This window comes from Tamandua tetradactyla, chromosome 3 (genome assembly GCF_023851605.1).
Source record: "Tamandua tetradactyla isolate mTamTet1 chromosome 3, mTamTet1.pri, whole genome shotgun sequence".
NCBI classification, from domain to species: domain Eukaryota; kingdom Metazoa; phylum Chordata; class Mammalia; order Pilosa; family Myrmecophagidae; genus Tamandua; species Tamandua tetradactyla.
This window is the reverse complement of record NC_135329.1, coordinates 81645089-81664845: the sequence shown is the minus strand read 5'-3', so window position 1 is coordinate 81664845 and position 19757 is coordinate 81645089. Positions and strand designations below refer to the sequence as shown.

Below are 19757 nucleotides of genomic sequence, written 5' to 3'. Positions count from 1 at the left end.
GGGGAAGGAAAAATTGCTTTGAGTCAGGCGGAGGCATCATTAATTTGGCTTCTACAGGAGCAGGTTTTAAATTGTTGTTGTAGCAGGAGTACGTTTTCAGAATTTTGCTGGTTGGTCATGGCTGCTATTGACCTGTGAACAAACTTAGATAGACATTGTGAGAGTTGGGGATTTAGGAGGAAAATTAATAGGAGGATAATTAAGGAGGAGTGAGTTATTAATAAGATCTAAGGGGCAAAAGGATGAGTTGATGATATAAGTTACCTTTGGAGAGTTCAGCACCTTCAGGTTTCAGAGCTCCTTTGGCACTGGAACAATTTGGAAGTTTTAAGTTTTTGAAAAACAAACAATAAGTAAAATTTTATAGAGCATTAGATATTTTTTAGGGATTTTAGGAACATTGGTTGGGATTTGCTGTATTGTGGCAGTTGTTATATCTGGCTGAAGTTTGCATAAGAGTAAACTTAGAATAACCTCTTGACTCAATTTGAAATCTCTTACCCATTGAAACCCTATTTCTTTTCCCCCTTTTGGTCAGTTCATCCATATTAGGGCCAGGCTTAATTTTGGAGCTTATGCTTCACAGTGCCAGAGCCAGCCATATTCTGCAATGCCAGCGTCAGTCATATTTCACACTGCCAGTGCCAGGTTTATATTCCTGGAAATTATGTCCCACGTTGGGAGAATTATGTTATTTAACAGATAAAATGTATGTATTTAACTTTTCTTTTAAAGTTGAGCACTTATATTTTTAGAGGAGTATTAGAGTAAAGCATTGAAATGACCAATTTGGCTGTTTTTATAGTCTGTAGCCTTTTTAAAATAATTAAAACCATACCATTGCTTAACATCTCATAGGTATTAGGATATAACACTGATAGCGAGAATATTGTTAAATTTTTAGGACTTTATACAATGTTCAAATATATGAATATTTTATTTATTTAAATTTAATTAGTAGCAAAATAGGAAATTCTTTTTAACCATTGTAATATGCCTTAAATAGTTCTTATGCAATAGGTTAAGTTATTTTAGTCCTTAGCACCTTATTTATACAAGATGAGAGAACAAATTATTTGTAACAGTTTTTCCCTAACAATGAGAAGGCTTGTTTTCTGAAATAAAGGACAATGCCAGCATAAACATTAATAAGGATATTATTTTGATGTAAAATATTTTAGACACGATATTTGGATGATTAAGAAAAATTGTTTTTCAAAATACTTTATATTAAGAGTATACCAACAATTCATGTCAATAGAACACAGAGAAAACATAACCCTAGTTTTGTACGAATATTCAGCATAACACAAAGGCTTTCCTTTTTTTTTTTTGAAATATATGATAAACAGACCTATTAATTTTTGGTTAGTACTGAATATGACAGACAGAATTCACTTTTATAACTCTTTTATAACTCATTACAATTATTCTATGATAGAATTCATTTTTATAAACTTCTTCTTTAAAACTTTTTACAATAATTCAGAACTTATAATTTAAAATGGCTATAACAAATAAAATTTATCTCCTCCAACTTTTCATTACTTTTTTTTTTTTATCCATTCAGGTCTTGTAGTTTACAATGCCTATAACAAACAAAATCCATTAAAAAAATTTCTATTACCTTTTGTATTTATTTCACTTGTAGTTTTTATTTAAACAGCATATAATTAGAAACAACATTTATAAAGCTTTTGAACCTGTATACGTCCTTTCAATAATAGTATTTAATGGAGGAAGGGAAGAAATTTATGTTTGGGTTTAGAACGTGGCCAGGCATTTATATACTTTATACTTAGAACACATAAATGATTATTTTATAGTAGATAAGTTATTTTTTGTTTAATTTAGCAAAAACCTTAAATTTTTTCTTAACAGTATTTTTACTTGCTAAACAATGCCAGGAATGTGTTAATTTACAGAAATAACTTATGGTTTTTAAAAACTAGTTTAGAGTTCTATTTGTTTAAATGCTACTTTTTTATCCAAAGGTTTTTACATGTCATCTTTATGAGGACTTTTTAGGTTATTTTTTATTTCTCTGCTCTTTAAATTTTTTCAGCATTTTTATTCTTTTGTTACCACTGTTCTTTATAAAACCTTAATAGGTGTATATTTTAACTAGAATATAAACCCTTAGAAGCTAAGATTTATGTCTTTTTATTATGACAGACTGGCATTAATAAAGTTGTTATAACTCTAAATTTTTATACATATTGAGGTAACAATAGCTAAGAAAAGTTAAATTTCTTTAGAATTCAGGTAATTAAAGTTATAAAAATCCATTTATATTTCTATTAAACTTAAGTGATTTTTTAAGGAGACCATACCTAGGCAGGATAAAATTACATTTGTTGAGAAACGGTAAGAGACCGTCCACCCAAAGACACAGGAAGTGACATGCGGATGGCGGAGGGGCGCGAGCTTTCAAGATGGTGGTGGCTGACTACCTGAACGAGGGGCTGAGGTGAAGACCCCTAGGAAGTAAAAGAGGCCAGAAATCGCCCACACCCCAATTCTAGCAGTCCTGGGAATTCAGCAGAAGTGTTGCCTTTTTTTTTTTTTTTTTTGATGAACAAGTAAACAATACAGATTTTAAACATGGGACGGAGATCTACATCATCTACCAAGAGTGGAAAATTTATGAACCCCACAGACCAGGCCCAAAAGGAAGCTCGGAAGAGAGAATTAAAGAAAAACAAAAAAACAGCGCATGATGGTACGAGCTGCAGTTTTGAAGATGAAGGATCCCAAACAGATTATCCGAGACATGGAGAAATTAGACGAAATGGAATTTAACCCTGTGCAACAGCCCCAGTTAAATGAGAAGGTGCTGAAAGACAAACGTAAAAAGCTGCGTGAAACCTTTGAGCGTATTCTACGACTCTATGAAAAAGAGAATCCAGATATTTACAAAGAATTGAGAAAGCTAGAAGTAGAATATGAACAAAAGAGGGCTCAACTTAGTCAATATTTTGATGCTGTCAAGAATGCTCAGCACGTGGAAGTTGAGAGTATTCCTTTGCCAGATATGCCTCATGCTCCTTCCAACATCTTGATCCAGGACATTCCACTTCCTGGTGCCCAGCCACCTTCTATCCTTAAAAAGACTTCAGCCTATGGACCTCCAACTCGGGCAGTTTCTATACTTCCTCTTCTTGGGCATGGTTTTCCACGTTTGTCCCCTGGTAGAAAACCTCCTGGTCCCCCTCCTGGTCCACCTCCTCCTCAAGTCTTGCAGATGTATGGCCGTAAAGTAGGCTTTGCCCTAGATCTTCCTCCTCGTAGGCGAGACGAAGATATGTTATATAGTCCTGAACTTACTCAGCGAGGGCATGATGATGATATTTCCAGCACCAGTGAGGATGATGGCTATCCTGAGGACATGGATCAAGATAAACATGATGACAGCACTGATGACAGTGATACTGACAGGTCAGATGGAGAAAGTGAGGTAGATAAATTTGTGCACCGTGATGATAGTGAGAGAGACAACACGGAAGAAAAAAAGTCAGGTCTGAGTGTGCGATTTGCAGATTTGCCTGGAAAATCAAGAAAAAAGAAGAAGAACATGAAGGAACTGACTCCTCTTCAAGCCATGATGCTTCGAATGGCAGGTCAGGAAATCCCAGAGGAGGGACGAGAAGTAGAGGAATTTTCAGAGGATGATGATGAAGATGATTCTGATGATTCTGAAACAGAAAAGCAGTCACAAAAACAGCATAAAGAAGAATCTCTTTCAGATGGTACATCTGCAGCTTCTTCACAGCAGCAGACTCCTCCACAGTCTGTTCCTCCTTCTCAGATACCAGCACCTCCCATGCCAGGACCACCTCCTCTTGGGCCACCACCAGCACCACCTTTATGGCCACCTGGACCACCTCCAGGCCTTCCTCCTGGGCCACCTCCATTCCTGAGACCACCTGGAATGCCAGGACTCCAAGGGACTGTACCCGACTTTTACCTCCAGGACCCCCACCAGGCCGACCACCTGGCCCTCCCCCAGGTCCACCTCCAGGTTTGCCCCCCGGCCCTCCTCCTCGAGGACCTCCCCCAAGGCTACCTCCCCCTGTACCTCCAGGTGTCCCTCCACCTCGTCCTGGCATGATGCGCCCACCTTTGGTGCCTCCACTTGGACCTGCCCCACCTGGGCTTTTCCCACCAGCTCCCTTGCCAAACCCAGGGGTTTCAAGTGCCCCACCCAGTTTGATTCAGCGACCCAAGGCGGATGATACAAGTGCAGCCACCATTGAGAAGAAAGCCACAGCAGCCATCAGTGCCAAGCCACAGATCACTAATCCCAAGGCGGAGATTACTAGATCTGTGCCCACTGCACTGAGGGTATGTCGGGAGAATAAAGGGGCTACTGCTGCTCCCCAGAGAAAGTCAGAGGATGATTCTGCTGTACCTCTTGCCAAAGCAGCCCCCAAATCTGGTCCTTCTGTTCCTGTCTCAGTACAAACTAAGGATGATGTGTATGAAGCTTTCATGAAAGAAATGGAAGGGTTACTGTGACAGCTTTTCATTCTATAACAGGTTTCTGTTCACATCAGTGGTTCATGGAGAAAGAGGCTCTTATTAAGATTAGGTGAAACAGCTACTTCCACTGTCAAGGTATATTTTAATTTCAGTGTAAAGAATATCCTAAAGTTTAGCCTTGGTCAAAATTTACTGCATATAAGAAGGGGTATTTCACTCAGAATATATTGATTATTGCAGCAGTGCTGCTAACATCCATTCCCTTTCATATCACCATTTCCATCCCATTTCTTTCCCTTCTCCAATTCTTTTGAAACGTCATTGGGGAATCTCAGTTATTTAATCTGTATTTACTCTCTTGTATGTTGTTGGCACTGGAGTAGAGATTTCTGAGGAACCAGTTTATTTCACCCCATCTTGGCTTTTGTGTTTGAGTTATTTTAAATATTTTATTGAAAATATTTTGTAATATTTTACTTGTGGTGAAATGGATCACAATGTCATTTCCTAATACAAAGCAGAATTTGTGGGAAGAAAATGTACAATTCTTTGATTAAAAATATTTCCCACTGACTTAAAAAAATTACATTTGTTTAATTTAAAAATTCATCATTCAGTTCCTTCTATTGTTTTTATAAAATTTCAAAATTATGAAGAACTTTAAAAGTATATTGATTACTAAGTTCTGGGAAATATACTGGGGCTTATTGAATTTGTCCCCAGTTTAAATGCAGGAAAACTTTTTGATTGGTTGTACAGACAGAAAGATATTAGGCTTAGAGCTTCATTAAGAATTTTCTTATTAATTTGCTGTTACTATCCAGAAGTATGAGACTATGCATTGAAAATGCATACAGACATAAATAGGAAACTTATTATTTGAAAAGAAAAAAAAACAAATATTTGAGAGGGATAAATAAAGGATTGAATGTCATTTCATTCCATCTTCATTTTTTTTCCATAAAAATGGGATGAAATAACACATTTAATTTTTTACTTGTAGTAGTATTTTCTTTTTAAATTATAGTGAGGTTAGATTATGTTATAGAAATAAAACTTTTATAGACTCATAGCTAAAATGCTTTTCAATTTTAATACAGCCTAAAGGTTCCCTTTTAAAAATAATTTTTGTAATTATTAGCCACTTATAGACATCTGACTTATATAAATGTGGGAATATACCAATTAATAATTAGACTGAACACATTAGCTTACAAACAGCCATTAAATATTTAACATACCAAATATATTAGTTAACAATTAAGCAGACATGAAACACTTATGCGACAGAATAGCACAAGGAATAAAGTTAAGATTGGGAGGAGGAACTTTCAGACCATTTGTTAATCAAGAGTGCCAAGTTGTGGGGCATCCTTTTTGCTGTTTTAAAGGTATTGTGGCCAAGCCGAATTGCAAAGAAAAATATGTTTTTTTCTGGTTTTATTTTCTTTTTCTTAGTTGGAGTTTACTGAGAGTGGTTTTAGGAATTGATAGGGCATTGCCCACGATTGCTAGAGTAGACGCCATGTAAAAGTGGGTCAGGGCACTGTGTTTAAGCAGGCCAAAGTAAATGCTGTGTTAAAGCAGGTAGACACCACACCAGGTTGGGGTACCACCTGGAAACTGCTTTAATGCAAAATAGACACTGCATTAAAGCAGTTTGGGGTACCTTAGAGGCACCGAAGTAAATGTCGGGTTGGGGTGCCTCTGGGATATCGAGATTGGGCACTTTAAGTGTGGCTGACCACCCAGATAGATCCATGTCCTTCATGACAATAAAGTTGGCACCCCCAGGTTGTCACTGGAGACCAGGAGTGTGTATGCAGTCATTCACTTAAGGTATCCCCCAAGCTGTTTTGACTGCTGCACCGGGAAAAATGCTCCCTGAGTGTTACACTCCCTGAGGGTCATGCTCCCTGAACATGGAAGTTTTGACTGAGTACTCAGATTTTGTAAGCACTAAGGTTGCACCACTTTAACATGATCCTAAATGCTGCACTGAGGCAGGTTGGGGTGTCCCTGGGACACCAAACTAAACTCTTCAGGGGAGGATGTGGCAGAAAGACGTCACTTACCTAGGGCCTAATTAGTGGGTGTGAGCTGGTGTCATGTTAAGATGATCTGAGCCAGAAACTCAAGCCATCAATCACTTGGAAACCATAATGACCGGTTCCTGGATGGAGTGACTGGTAGGTAGCTCCCATAGCCCGGAGGGGCCAGGAAGCTAAGCCTTAGTCAAACCTCTGTTCTGGGTTTTCAGCACCGGTTATGTTAGGCACAGGGTCATTAACGGATTCAGCATGAAACAGTGAATTAAAGCTTAATGGGTTTATTGAGACAGAAAAAGATTGAATGCAAAGGGAGAGCAGGCAGGTGGGAGCCAGTGAAACATGCTAGCAAAAAGGAAAGGAAAAATGGCTCCAACTTTCTTTCTGACAGCTTGTGGTTTTAAATGAAAAAACATGCCAAGAGGGGTGGGGGTGACATGTGGCTGCAGTCACAACCAGGAGATATCAGGCTAGTGCAGATCATGACTTCATGCTAGCAGCTCTCTGGTCTGGCATCTGGCAGGTGGGGTGTCGGTATACTCATGCTCATCCATTTTGCCAGCACATCAGGTCCTATCAGAGGAGCTGCTGAGGGAGAGAAACTGATGTGTCCCCCCATGCCACAGAATCCATTTTGTAGGTTAAGTTTTATTTTCTGAGACCTGACAGGCTTGAGGGTTGATTTTTGAACTCTCAAATAGATTCTATTGATCAACATGTCTATATTTATGCCAATACCGTGCTGTTTTGACTACTTTGGATTTATGGTATGCTTTAAAGTCCAGAAGCACGAGTCTGCCATTTCATTCCTCTTTTTCAAGATGTTTCTGGCTATTCAAGGCCTCTTACCCTTCCAAATAAATTTGATAATTAGCTCTTCCATTTCAGCAAGTATTCTGTTAGAATTTTGATCGATATTTCATTGAATCTGTAAATCATTTTGCATACAATTGATTCTTAACAACATTTAGCCTTCCAATCCATGAACATAGGAATGTCCTTCCATTTATTCAGGTCTTTGATTTCTTTTTCATGGTTTTCATTGTACAGGTCCTTTACATCTCTGGATAAGTTTATTCCTAGATATTTGATACTTTTAGTTGCTATTGTAAATGGAATTTTTTTTCTTGGTTACTTCCTCAGATAGCTCATCAATAATATATAAAAACATTATTGGTTTTTGAGTATTGATCTAGTATCCCACCACTTTGCTGAACTCATTTATTATTTATTAGCTTTGCCATGATTATTTTGGGACTTTCTAAATATAGTGTCATGTATTCTGCAAATACTGAAAAGTTTACTTCTTTCATTCAGGTTTGGATGCCCTTTATTAATTTTTCTTCCTAATTGCTCTACCCAGAACATCTAACACAATGTTGAATAGCAGTAGTGAGCATCATTTTTCCCCCTATCTTAGAGAAAACTTCCATCTCTCACCATTGAGTATGATGTTAGCTGAGGGTTTAATATATGCCCTTCATTAGTTGAGGAAGTTTCCTTTGATTCTTGCCTTTCCAAGTGTTTTTATCAAGAAAAGTTGCTGGATTTTATCAAATGCCTTTTCTGCATCAATTGAGATGATCGTGTGTTTTTCTTTTTCAGTTTGTTAATGTGTTATATCACATTAATTGATTTTTCTTATGTCAAACAACCCTTGTATATCTGGGATAAAACCCACTTGGTCATGGTGTCTAATTCTTTCAGTGTGATGCTGGGTTTAATTTGCAAGTATATTGTGAGGACTTTTGCATCTTTATTCATTAGAAAAATTGCTCTATAGTGTTTTCATTTCTTGTAGTATCTTTGTCTGGTTTTTGTACTAAGTTCATGTTGGCTTCACAGAATGCTAGTTAGTGTTCCCTCTTTAATTTTTTTGGAAGAGTTTATGATTTGTATTAATTCTTCTTGGAGTGTATGGTAAATTTTAACTGTGTAGCCATCTGGTCCTGGGATTTTCTTTGTTGGTAGGTTTTGATGACTGAGCAATCACTTTACTGGTGATTGGTTTGTTGGGGTCTTATATTTCTTCTTGAAACAGTGTAGGTTGTTCATTTGTTTCTAGGAAATTGTCCATTTCATCTAAGTTTATTAATTTGTTGACATACAATTGTTCACTGAATCACTTATGATCCTTTTTTATTTCTTGGGTTCTATGGTAATGACCCCTCCTCACTTCTGATTTGATTTATTTGCATCTTTTCTCTTTTTGTCTTTGATAGTCTAGCTAAAGGTTTGTCAATTTTATTGATCTTCTTAAAGAACCAACTTTTGGTTTTACTGATTTTTCCCTATTTTATTAATTTCTTCTCTAATCTTTGTTATTTCTTTCCTTCTGCTTGCTTTGGGATCAGTTTCCTTTTCTTTCTCTCATGTCTTTGATTTTAGTTCTGTCTTCCTCCATAATGCAGCCTTTGCTGCATCCCATAAGTTTTTATATGTTGTGTTCTTATTTTCATTCATCTCAAGATATTACTGAAAACTGCATTGAAAGATGCAGACACACAACAAATTTCTAAGGAAGGAGGTCCATGAAATCCTAAAGGTGAACCAAAATGTGCAGGAAATCATGTTTCAGGGAATAAAGCCCTAGAATTCACTACACTGCCATTAAGCTACATATGTTCTAGGATGGAGAAACCCTCCTCCTAGCTGGAGAACTGTGGTCACAGTGAATTCTTCTGATAATGCAGAACATACAATACTTGTGAACTACTGGACAGCCTAAAATATTTGTTGAAAAAGAAATCTCCCTTGTCAGATTAGTTATGATGTCCTTTTTCTATTTCTCCATAACCTTTCTGTGCCCTTTTAGTGGGAAACTGGGAAAGTGATCTCTTCTTGCAAGGGGCTCATTCATATGCTGCTTCTGTGAACCAGTCTAACTGTTCAATTTGTGGCAAGCTGCCTATCTCTAGTGTCTCTAAATTGCCATAGTGGATATCTCCCTAACAGGGGACAAACTAGATAGCCTTCAGATCATTAATAATGGAGATTCAAGAGAAATACAGTGTGTTAAGCCCCAATAACATACCAAAGACAATCTTGTTATTGGCTAGTAAACTTAACCCAGCTAGAATATAATTTTGTTTTTTCTGCCAAAATCACTAGGGAAATGGTGTTATGTTATTTCTATCAGTTAGGTAGAAAAGAAAATAACTTTTCTGTAAGAATAAAATTAGACATGTTCAACTCTAGGTTAAAAATAGTTTAGCTTATCCCAGGATATAGGAGGCTGAGCCATAATGCTCCACTTTTGGGGGAACAGAAAAAGTCATTTCCTGTTACACATCCCTTCCTTAATATACAAAACCATCACTTCTTTAGTGCATGAGTGGCATAGAACTGGAATCTGAGACCTGAAATACACTGTCATCCCTAATGGAACCCAATAAATCTGATTATCATGAAGCTTCAATATTTGTCCTACTATAAGAGTTAAAAATGAAATTATCACAGTAAATGCATTAAATAGCAGCTATTATGATATAATCTAGTAAATGCAAAAATGGCCTTGATACACCAAACAGTATTACAAAATACAATGACCCTATATATCCTCACTGCCTCACAAGGTGGAATATATGCCATGACAAAATAGAATGTTGCACCTATATTACTGATGAATCTGGTAACATGTTTTCTCTCCTAGATCAACTAAAATGATCAAGTTCTGGCTGTGACTATCCCCTTTAATAATTTGAATTTCTCTTCAGCTGGCTACCTTCAGGAATAGGGTCATGGTATTACCAGAAATGTGGTAGATTCTTTTGCCTGATGTGCCCAAATAACCAATTCCTGATATGCTGGGGTTTCAAAGAGAGAAAAAGTTTATTACTCAATGTGTAACAGGAGATCAGATGGCATATCAACCCAAAATCTGTCTCCCTGAACTGCAATAATTGATAGTTTTATAGAATTAAAAGAAGGGCAGGATAATGAGCACAGTGGCACTATGATGTAATTAGAGGTAATCTAATTACTGAGCATGAACAGATTGATTACATGCTTAATCACAGAATGTATGTAAGAAAATGGCGGCCTTAACATGATGATAGGTGTGATTCTTGTTATTATAATGAGGTATAGGTGATTGTAGATTAAAGTTTAAGCTACAGTGCTTGTCAGGCCCATTTTGGTTAAATCTGGTCTCAATTATCAAGATAACATTGGATTGGGGGTGGTTAGTTCTGGGCTGACCCAAGACCCTTCATTAATAAATATTAGGGGCTATTTTTAGTGATTACAGGCTCTGAATTTGAAAAAATGGGTAAATGGGCACAAAAGAAGGTTAGAAGATTTATTTTTACATTCACAGGGGCATAAGATAAAGGCTATACAATCATTATCAGAGATCAAGGATAATCTCTGGATTATAATTATAATCAGATGGATTATAATTTAGAGATTTTAGTTATTTTCCTTTGTATACTCCAATATTCCAGGAAGCAAAAAGGAATATCTATATAATGATTCAGTAATCAAAGTCATCCCTTATATCCTAATTTCTCAGTTATAATGGCCATAGACCCTTCTTCAAACAGTGCTTGTAATCTTCCTGGGCATTGTATCTACTCTTGTTCTAGTCAAATGCCTTTTGTCCCTATGTATTCAAATTTTAATTTAAACATGTATGAAACCATTTTCATCTTCCAGAATTCATGTCAAGAACTATCAGTTATCCCTTGAAGGAAATCTACAATATTTGTAAGTTATGAGTCAGAAATTTCACCAATGACCCCCTAACTACATCCCAATCCAGACTGAAGCAGCCAGAACGGATAATGACTATTAGAAAGAGTGTCATACTTGGAAGAGAATAAATGCTCACCCGATTGCAGAGAAGAAAACAATTTATTCATGATCTTGCAATGGGCAGCTACCTGAAAAATGGTGTCCCATATGCTGAGCAACTGGAAGCAGTGATATTTATCTAACCCCTGAGTCCCTCCCCTATTTCTCTGCTGATTGGATACTCCAAAGGTTACAGCCTATCCTGAAAATCAAAATAATTTGAACTTGCTCCCAAAGGTTCCCCTTTTGATTATGTTTTACAATTTTAATGACCCTGGCCATTAAGGATTTGTTGCCAGTTCTAAGCTTGTGTCAGAGGCCCTCCACTTCCCCACTTGCATCATCTTGTGAAAGCTAAACTTAGCTTGATTCTTACAAATGCCTTCTCTTTTATTTTTCAGACCTTTAGTTTTTACATTTTAGTCTTTCTTCAAACTTGATAAGAGCCTTTTTACACTTTTATCATAAGGATCAAGGAGATTCTTGATGAATCTCTGAACTAACTCTTAGGCACATGGGATAATGCAGCACCTAAGTGCTGAGAGTACCACATGTATGATGGTTAGAGAAGTTAGCGTGGACAGTGCCACTCTTTTCAATTCCCCAAACCAGTTTTCTAACCATTTTACATGAGGGGGTCATCAATGCCTGAACTTTTCACCAATTCTGCAGATAAGGCCCTCAGACCTCATAAAGCTTTACTGACAGTTCCATTTGGGGCTGTATTATTGGGGATAAATATAAAACAACTACCCCCAACTGTAATACAAATGCCCCCTTTTCGGCTAACATCATGTCTAGGGTTATCCTATTCTCCAAGGTCATTTGGCTAGTAGCATCCAACTGTTCTGCTATTTCCTCAGTTGTATCCTTGTTGTACTCAAATCCTGCAGTTTCATTTTTTTTGGTTTTTACCCTTAAACTCATCTGGCATTTCCCTTGGCACCCCTATACTGTTTAAATTAACTTGATCCTCCTCCTTTTCAAATGCCAGGGTGAATGGGATGGCCAATTGGACCAGAGCACAGGTCCCTTTCCACTTCTTGGTTAAAACTGGTCTCAGGATGCTCTTTCCACAAAACTACCAAAGCCCTGCTTGAGGTGTGTTTAAATTGGAGAAATTGCCATTATTATCCTCAGTCACATCTCATGCTTTGGTATGTGAGACCATGGGTCCAAGGTTCTGGAACCCTTCTTCCCATCTAGAGAGACAAGCAGAATGGTTTCCTGGCCCAAGGTGAGAAGCCAGTATGGTCTTGACTTTTCCACTCCTGACTGGAGGGAAACAGAGAGCATAACGTACTACAATTTTCACCAGAAGCAGTACTCTGAAAAAGGAGTGCCATGCACTCGAACTCCTTATTGTGTTCCTCCATATTCATCAGAAAGGGCACGACAACAAGGTCAGCCTGTTGCACAAGCATAACAGTTGCTTTTGTTTAGACTCTGGACTTTATATTTCATCCATTTCACCCAGGCATTTGCATATCCTTACCCTTATGGTTTTCTTCAAATTTTCTGCTCTGTCCACCCTAACAACTTTGGGATTATTCTGTATTGGGGCTGTTGAAGAGTTCAAAACATCAAATGGTAGGCCTCTAGCACAGAATTCCTTCCCCCCCAGGATGTAGTCTACCTCTGACAAATATTTCAGAAAGCCTCTCTTACCCCAAACTGCCTCAGCCCAGCATCCCCTTCACCTTCCATCAGCTGCCTTCTTGCAGTAACTTCTCGTTATCCAGTCTCCACTTTCCAGCAAATGCATTCTCGTATGGCCTCCCCTTATTTATTATATGCCCTCCAGCATTTACAACCCTGGTTGCTTAAGGTAGCATTTAAATTTTAAACTTTACCAGTAGAAAGCTGTCAACTCCAAGCTTAGCCCACTATTTCTGAAAACTAGCCAATAAGGACTTGCCTAAACCTTGCCCCCCAACTCCTTAACAGTAAGCTTTAAAAACCTTATCACAGGGCCACGGTGGCTCAGCAGGCAAGAATACCTGTATTATATAGTATATATACAAAACAAAGAAGTAAAAAAGCAATAGTTTTCAAAGCACTGTTCAACAAGTATTTACAGGACAGATCCCAGAGTTTGTCATGGGCTACCATGTGATCCTCTCATATTTTTCCTTTTAGCTGCTTCAGAATATAGGAAGCTAGAAGTCTTAAATATTTTTTATCATTGTAATTGACTTTATTTCCTTCTTTTTTCGTGTGTGTGAAAAATAACATATGTACCAAAAAGCTATAAATTTCCAAGTCTAGCACCACAATTAGTTGTAGAACATATTTCAGAGTTTGACATGGGTTACATTTTCACAATTTTAGGTTTTTACTTCTAGCTGCTCTAAAATACTGGAGACTAAATGAGATATCAATTTAATGATTCAACAATCACATTCATTTGTTAAATCCTATCTTCTCTGTATAACTTCACCATCACCTTTGATCTTTCCATCCCTCTCTTTAGGGGTGTTTGGGCTATGGCAATTCTAAATTTTTCATGTTGGAAGGGTCTGTCACTAATACCGGGTTAGGGAGATGGAACTATCTGATGTTCTGGAGAGGCTGGGCTAGGTTTCAGGACTTATCTGGACCAGGGACCCATCTGGAGGTTGTAGGTTTCTGGAAAGTTATTCTAGTGCATGGAACCCTTGTGGAATCTTATATATTGCCCTAGGTGTTCTTTAGGATTGGCTGGAATGATCCTGGTTGGGGGTTGGCAGGTTATGATAGGTAGCAAGGTCTACCTGAAGCTTATGTAAGAGCAACCTCCAGAGTAGCCTCTCGACTCTATTTGAAGTCTCTCTGCCATTGATACTTTATTAATTGCACTTCTTTTCCCCCTTTTGGTCAGAATGGAATTGTTGATCCCATGGTGCCAGGGCTGGATTCATCCCTGGCAGTCATCTCCCACATCGCCAGGGAGACTTTTACCCCTGCATGTCATGTCCCACATAGGGGGGAAGACAATGATTTCACTTGCAGAGCTGGGCTTAGAGAGAGTGAGGCCACATCTGAGCAATAAAACAGGTCCTCCAGAAGTAACTCTTAGGCATGTCTATAGGTAGTCTAAGCTTCTTTGGTCTAGGCTTCACAAGAGAAAGCTTCATGATCGAGGACATGGCCTATTTATTTGGGTGTCCCTAAAGTTTGACACAGTATCAAGGGATTCCCTGATGGTAAGGTTTAACAGTTCCATATTCTTCCTCCCATCCCTCAGAGGACTTTGCCAATACTTTTTGATTATCTGCTTAATATACTCTAGGATATATCCAGGCATTACAATAATCTATACAGGATTAAAGGACCTCTTTTTTATTCTGTGCTTCCTGAATTTTTAATGTGATTTTTACAGGGTCTGAAGTTGGAGTTATTTCTCAGGAATCAAACTTATCATCTGGCTCAGGTGAGATGAGAAAGGAGCGAGTCCTTTCACTCAGGCATAGTGGGTCCAGCCTTTCTCTGCCATCCAAATGGCTGTCTCAGTTGTCAACATAACTTGATAAAGCCCTTTCCAGGACAGTTGGAGTTTGGACTCTTTTCACAATTTGATGAGGACCCAACTGCCAGGTTGGTGTTGATGGGCAGCAAATTCAAGAGGTGGGGTCTGGGCTAGGAAGCCAAGGTGCCTGAGGGACAACAGAGTAGAAGACAAAGCCAGTATATAATTCTTAAAGAAGAGGTTCTTTGCAGAGTCAGCTACTGGCATGATTTGTCCTAAGGCAAAATTCTCCTCTGGCTCTGGACATTTAAAAGTCAGAATAAGTTATTTGCTGCTAATATATGAAGGAGGGACAGCCATAGGATACATATTCCCATTTACATAAGGAGAAACTGGAAGGAACACAGGGGTCACCAGACCTAAGCAATTTCAAGAAACTAAAGGGCAAACTTCACTAGATTTTAAAGTCTAACAGCCATTTGTCTCCAGACTTTAGAAAGCAGCAGGCCCACCCTTTCCAAAGGCCTATGCAGCGACCTGTCTCTCTTTGAATGCAACCCTGGGGAACACTGGGGAAACCAAATCCCTTTTGGCTGTACCCTCTCTAAGCTTTGGGGCTGCACCTGGGTTCTCTGCCATTTCCAGGGCACAGGCTTAACCCTTCCATGTGGTAGCAGCTGTGCTCTCCCCAATTCCCAAGGAATGTGCTTACCCCTCTCTCCAAGGCCTGGGGTGGCCCTGTTCCTCCACCATGTGGTAGAAAGCCCATCCTCTACCTTCATGGCAGACTCATTCTCTCCAAGTGCTTGGGTGGGTCCACTCTCCTGACCCAAGGCCTTCTGACTTCAAACCCCAGCCTTCATAGTTTTGGCTAAGAAGCTATTTTCCTTGAATGCATCCCTTCCCTGCCCCTCCCAGTCCTGACTGGCAGTGGCTTTTTTTCAGTTGTATATTCATCTTCATGATCATTTCTTAGAACATCTGCATGAATTCAGAAAAAGAATAAAAAGAAAACAGAAAAAAATTCATACATAAGTATCCCTTACCCCTCCCTTTCATTGATCACTAGCATTTCAATCTACTAGATTTATTTTAACATTTGTTCCCCCTATTATTTATTTTTAATCCATATGTTTACTCATCTGTTGATAAGGTATATAAAAAGAGCATCAGACTTTTTGCAAATGTTCTAAGAAATGATCATGATGATGAATATGCAACTATGCGATGATATTGTGAATTACTGATTATATATGCAGAATGGAATGATCATATGTTAAGAATGTTTTTGTTTGTTTGTTGTTAAATTTTTTTTAATTAATAAATAAAAAATAATTAAAGCAGCATCAGACAAGGTTTTCACAATTATACACATTGCGAAAGCTATATCATTATAGCTTTCGCAATTGTCTTCAGGAAACATGGTTTCTGGAGCACAGTTCTACATTTTCAGGCAGTTCCCTCCAGCCTCTCCATTATACCTTAACTAAACAGGTGATATCTATTTAATGCATAAGCATAACCTCCAGGATAACCTCTTAACTCTATTTGGGATCTCTCAGCCATTGACACTTTATTTTGTCTCATTTCTCTCTTCCCCTTTTTGGTTGAGAATTTTTTTGTCAATCCCTTGATGCTGAGTTCCAGCTCATTCTCAGATTTCTGTCCCATGTTGCAAGGAAGGCCCACACCCATGGGAATTATGTCCCACATGGGGAATTTGCTTGTTGTTTTGGCTGAGAGGGGCCACATCTGAGCAACAGAAAAGGTTCTCTTGGGGGTGACTCTTAAGCCTAATTTAAAGTAGGTTTAGCCTATCCTTTGTGGGGTTAAGTTTCATATGAACAAACCCCAAGATTGGGGGCTCACCCTATTGCTTTGGTTGTCCCCACTGCTTGTGACAATATCAAGAATTCTTTACTTGGGGAAGTTGAATTTTCCCCCTTTTTCACCATTCCCCTGAGGGGACTTTGCAAATACTTTTTTATTCACTGTTCAAATCACGCTGGGATTTATAAGGGCATCACTCTGGATGAACCTACAAAATCTCATGCCCTACTCAAGGTTCCAAGTACTACGGTGTTTGATTAAGCTGTCCACATAAGTTATACTAGGAAATGCATTAGTCAAAATAAAAATTTTGTATGAAATAAGCATTTTTTGTTTTAGCCTCACACATAAGTTAAAGTTTTAAAATATTAATTACCATCTATTTTCAACACCCTGCAGTAATGACATTCCTTTGCTCTTCCTCATGCAAAAACATTTTTAAATTTGTACATTTAGTCATTATCATTATACACTTTAGGCATTCCTAGATTATACCATCTCAGTCTTTATCGTCTATCTTTCCTTCTGATTTCACTTGTGAGTTGCTTTTTTTTTTAAACAGATGCTACAACACTCTCACTGCCCTTTTATGTAGTAGTTTTGGGTCATGCCCATTAGCCACTCCCATGGGTAACAAGTCCTTTCCTAACAAGGTACTCCCAGCTTCTGGAATGTATAGCAGGGGTCTTATAATTTGGTTATCTTCCCAATAAATATCACTAGATTTGAAAATGGGGACTTTCAATCCTTCCCTTTTTACTCCTGAAACTGTAAGGGAGTTACCGAGAATTCAATTCCCTTTGTGATATGGGTCTGCCCTAGTGTCCATGAAAGATGTAATTTCTCCCTGATATGGGCCCATCTTTAGATTTATCAAAGGCTCCTGATGGGTTTTTGAGATGAGGAGGCTGTAATCTCCCTAATTTTTAAAATTCATTAGGTGTACCCCCCTAACCTTCTTTCTTTACATTCAGGCATTCCCTTTTGAAATGACCAGGTTTTGCACAGTGATAACACCCTGCTGAGTCTTGTGCCCCCCTCACTCCTTTATCCCCTCTGGCCCAGACTTTCTCTATTTTGCCTCTGCTTGTCTCCTCCTTGCTTTATCTCTAATCCTTTCTTGACCATGTGATCGATCATGGTCAACATGATTTTAACTTGCTGTTTTGCTTTCCTTTTCCCATCTCACAACTCACTATCACCAACGGCATGGCAGGGGAAGCTTTTCAGCTAACTGAATTAGTTTCTGCCCTTGGTGGGCAGCCTGGGGAACACCCAGCCAGTGTTTGCACACTGTGTTTGTCCTTGGGCGGCAGGACTATCAGAGTCTGTCCTTGAATATTTCCTTACTTGGTCCCTCAATGTTTGCAGGTAAGCAGAGGGAGCCTTGTTTAAGTTCATTCTTCAAAAAAATTGTAATACCCAACAAGATTTTGCTAGAAAAAAATGCATCTTTAGTTTGACTAAGAATCCCTTGTATTTTTTTAATCATCCAACCTCTCATTGGCTCATCTACTTACCTAAATAAATTAGAAAGCAGGCATCTTTTCTGCCACCTCTAATAATGCCGACATTATTGCTCAGAAGTAGTTGGCAGGTCCTGTTAGGAGACACTATAACCCTCCAATTCCTGCATTGACATTTTCAAGACTGAACTCCAATATGGAAATGGTCCTATATCAAGATAGTTTTATTCACCCATTTGCTTCATTCTTATTAGTAGTAAGTCTGCAATTCCTGGATTTGGCAAATGGGTTTATTATACAGAAACCCCAACTCTGCATCAAGTAGTCACATATCACTTTGAAATAGTTCTATTGAACCAAAGAGACAAAACTAGAAATTACCAGAACACAGGCCACTTTAGGTAGTTTCTTCAATCCCTTTTAAGAACTAAAAACTAAAGGATAGTTTAGGCTGTTTTTAACTTGAGACCCCTTAAGGTTTTATTTAAGTTCTGAGATTTGGGTATAGCCAATTTTATTACCTGTATAGTGAAGCCTTAAAGACCTTACACAAAGCCATTCTTTATCTGCCCCATATTTTGGCCAGAATACATTAGGCAACACAATGCTTTCCTTTGTCCAAACGTACATTTTTGGTTTGCCAGTGTTCCAACATTCTCCCTGCGGACTGTTCAGGGGAATGTTCCCCCGGGGGTGGGGGTGGGGTGGGATTTTATAGGTACCCCCCTCCCTTTTTCCCCAGCTGGCTTACCGCCTCTACCCATCCTGATTCTTGTCTAGATTCCTTTCCCTCAGCACCATTTTACTTTTTTCTCTCTCCAGGCCCCTTTCCCTTACGGAGGTGGTTTGGGATTCAGCGCTTGCTTTGCACATCTTGGACACATACGCTTCACCTCAGACTCATCAGGATCCTTCCGGACCACCAAGGTAATACTTACTAGCCTTTTTCTTACCTTGGTCTGTGCATAGAGCTGCCTGGTCATTGTGAGGCAGATATCCCTCTTTTCTTCTTCACAGTTGGTGGATATAAGTGTCCGATCTTAGGTCCTTCTGGCTGCCAGAGGTGGGCTCACGTGGCGGAGTCTGAGACCGCTTAATCAGCGAGCGCGGCTTCTTTTTGTCCTCCTGGGGAGTCCGCCTTTGAAGCCTCAGACCCCGATGAGCTCCCAAATTGTCAAAAAGAATGCTATACTTGAAAGAGAGTAAAAGCTCACCCGATTGTGGAGAACAAAAATATTTATTCACGATCTTGCAAGAACGGCTGCCTACTCGAAAAATGGTGGCCGGCACGCTGTGCAACTGAAAGCGGCGGTATTTAACCGGTGAGTCCCTCCCTGCATCTCCACTGATTGGATGCTCCAGAAGTTGCAGCCTATCCCAATAATCCAACTAAATCGAACTTCCTTGGAGTCTCCCTCTTTGCTTATGTTTTGCATGTTTAATGACCCTGGTCTTTAAGGATTTGGTGCCAGTTCTAAGCTTGCGTCATCAGCCCTCCCCTGCGCTGCTTGCCGTCATCTTTTATGAAAGCTGAATTTAGCTTGATTCTTGAAATAACCAAATTCCCAAGTTTGGAAATAGAGATTGTTTTTAAGGGAAAATTGCATCAGTAATTTAAAAATGCAATCTTAAAACTGTAAGCAAGCTGAAAATTGTAAAATTTCCTTAAAAATAGCCTTTAAATGTGAC

The 19757-nt window shown here is 38.7% G+C and overlaps 1 long non-coding RNA gene and 1 pseudogene across 1 annotated transcript; both read left to right on the top strand.

Moving 5' to 3' along the window:
* The first annotated feature begins 2571 nt into the window (after positions 1-2571).
* LOC143677448 (WW domain-binding protein 11 pseudogene) lies at positions 2572-4618 on the top strand (annotated as a pseudogene).
* A 10065-nt stretch (positions 4619-14683) lies between these two features.
* Positions 14684-19384, top strand: LOC143677449 (uncharacterized). The gene is made up of 3 exons (XR_013172607.1): positions 14684-14736; positions 18891-18995; positions 19086-19384. It is a non-coding gene; the product is annotated as an uncharacterized LOC143677449 (long non-coding RNA).
* Positions 19385-19757: the final 373 nt, after the last annotated feature.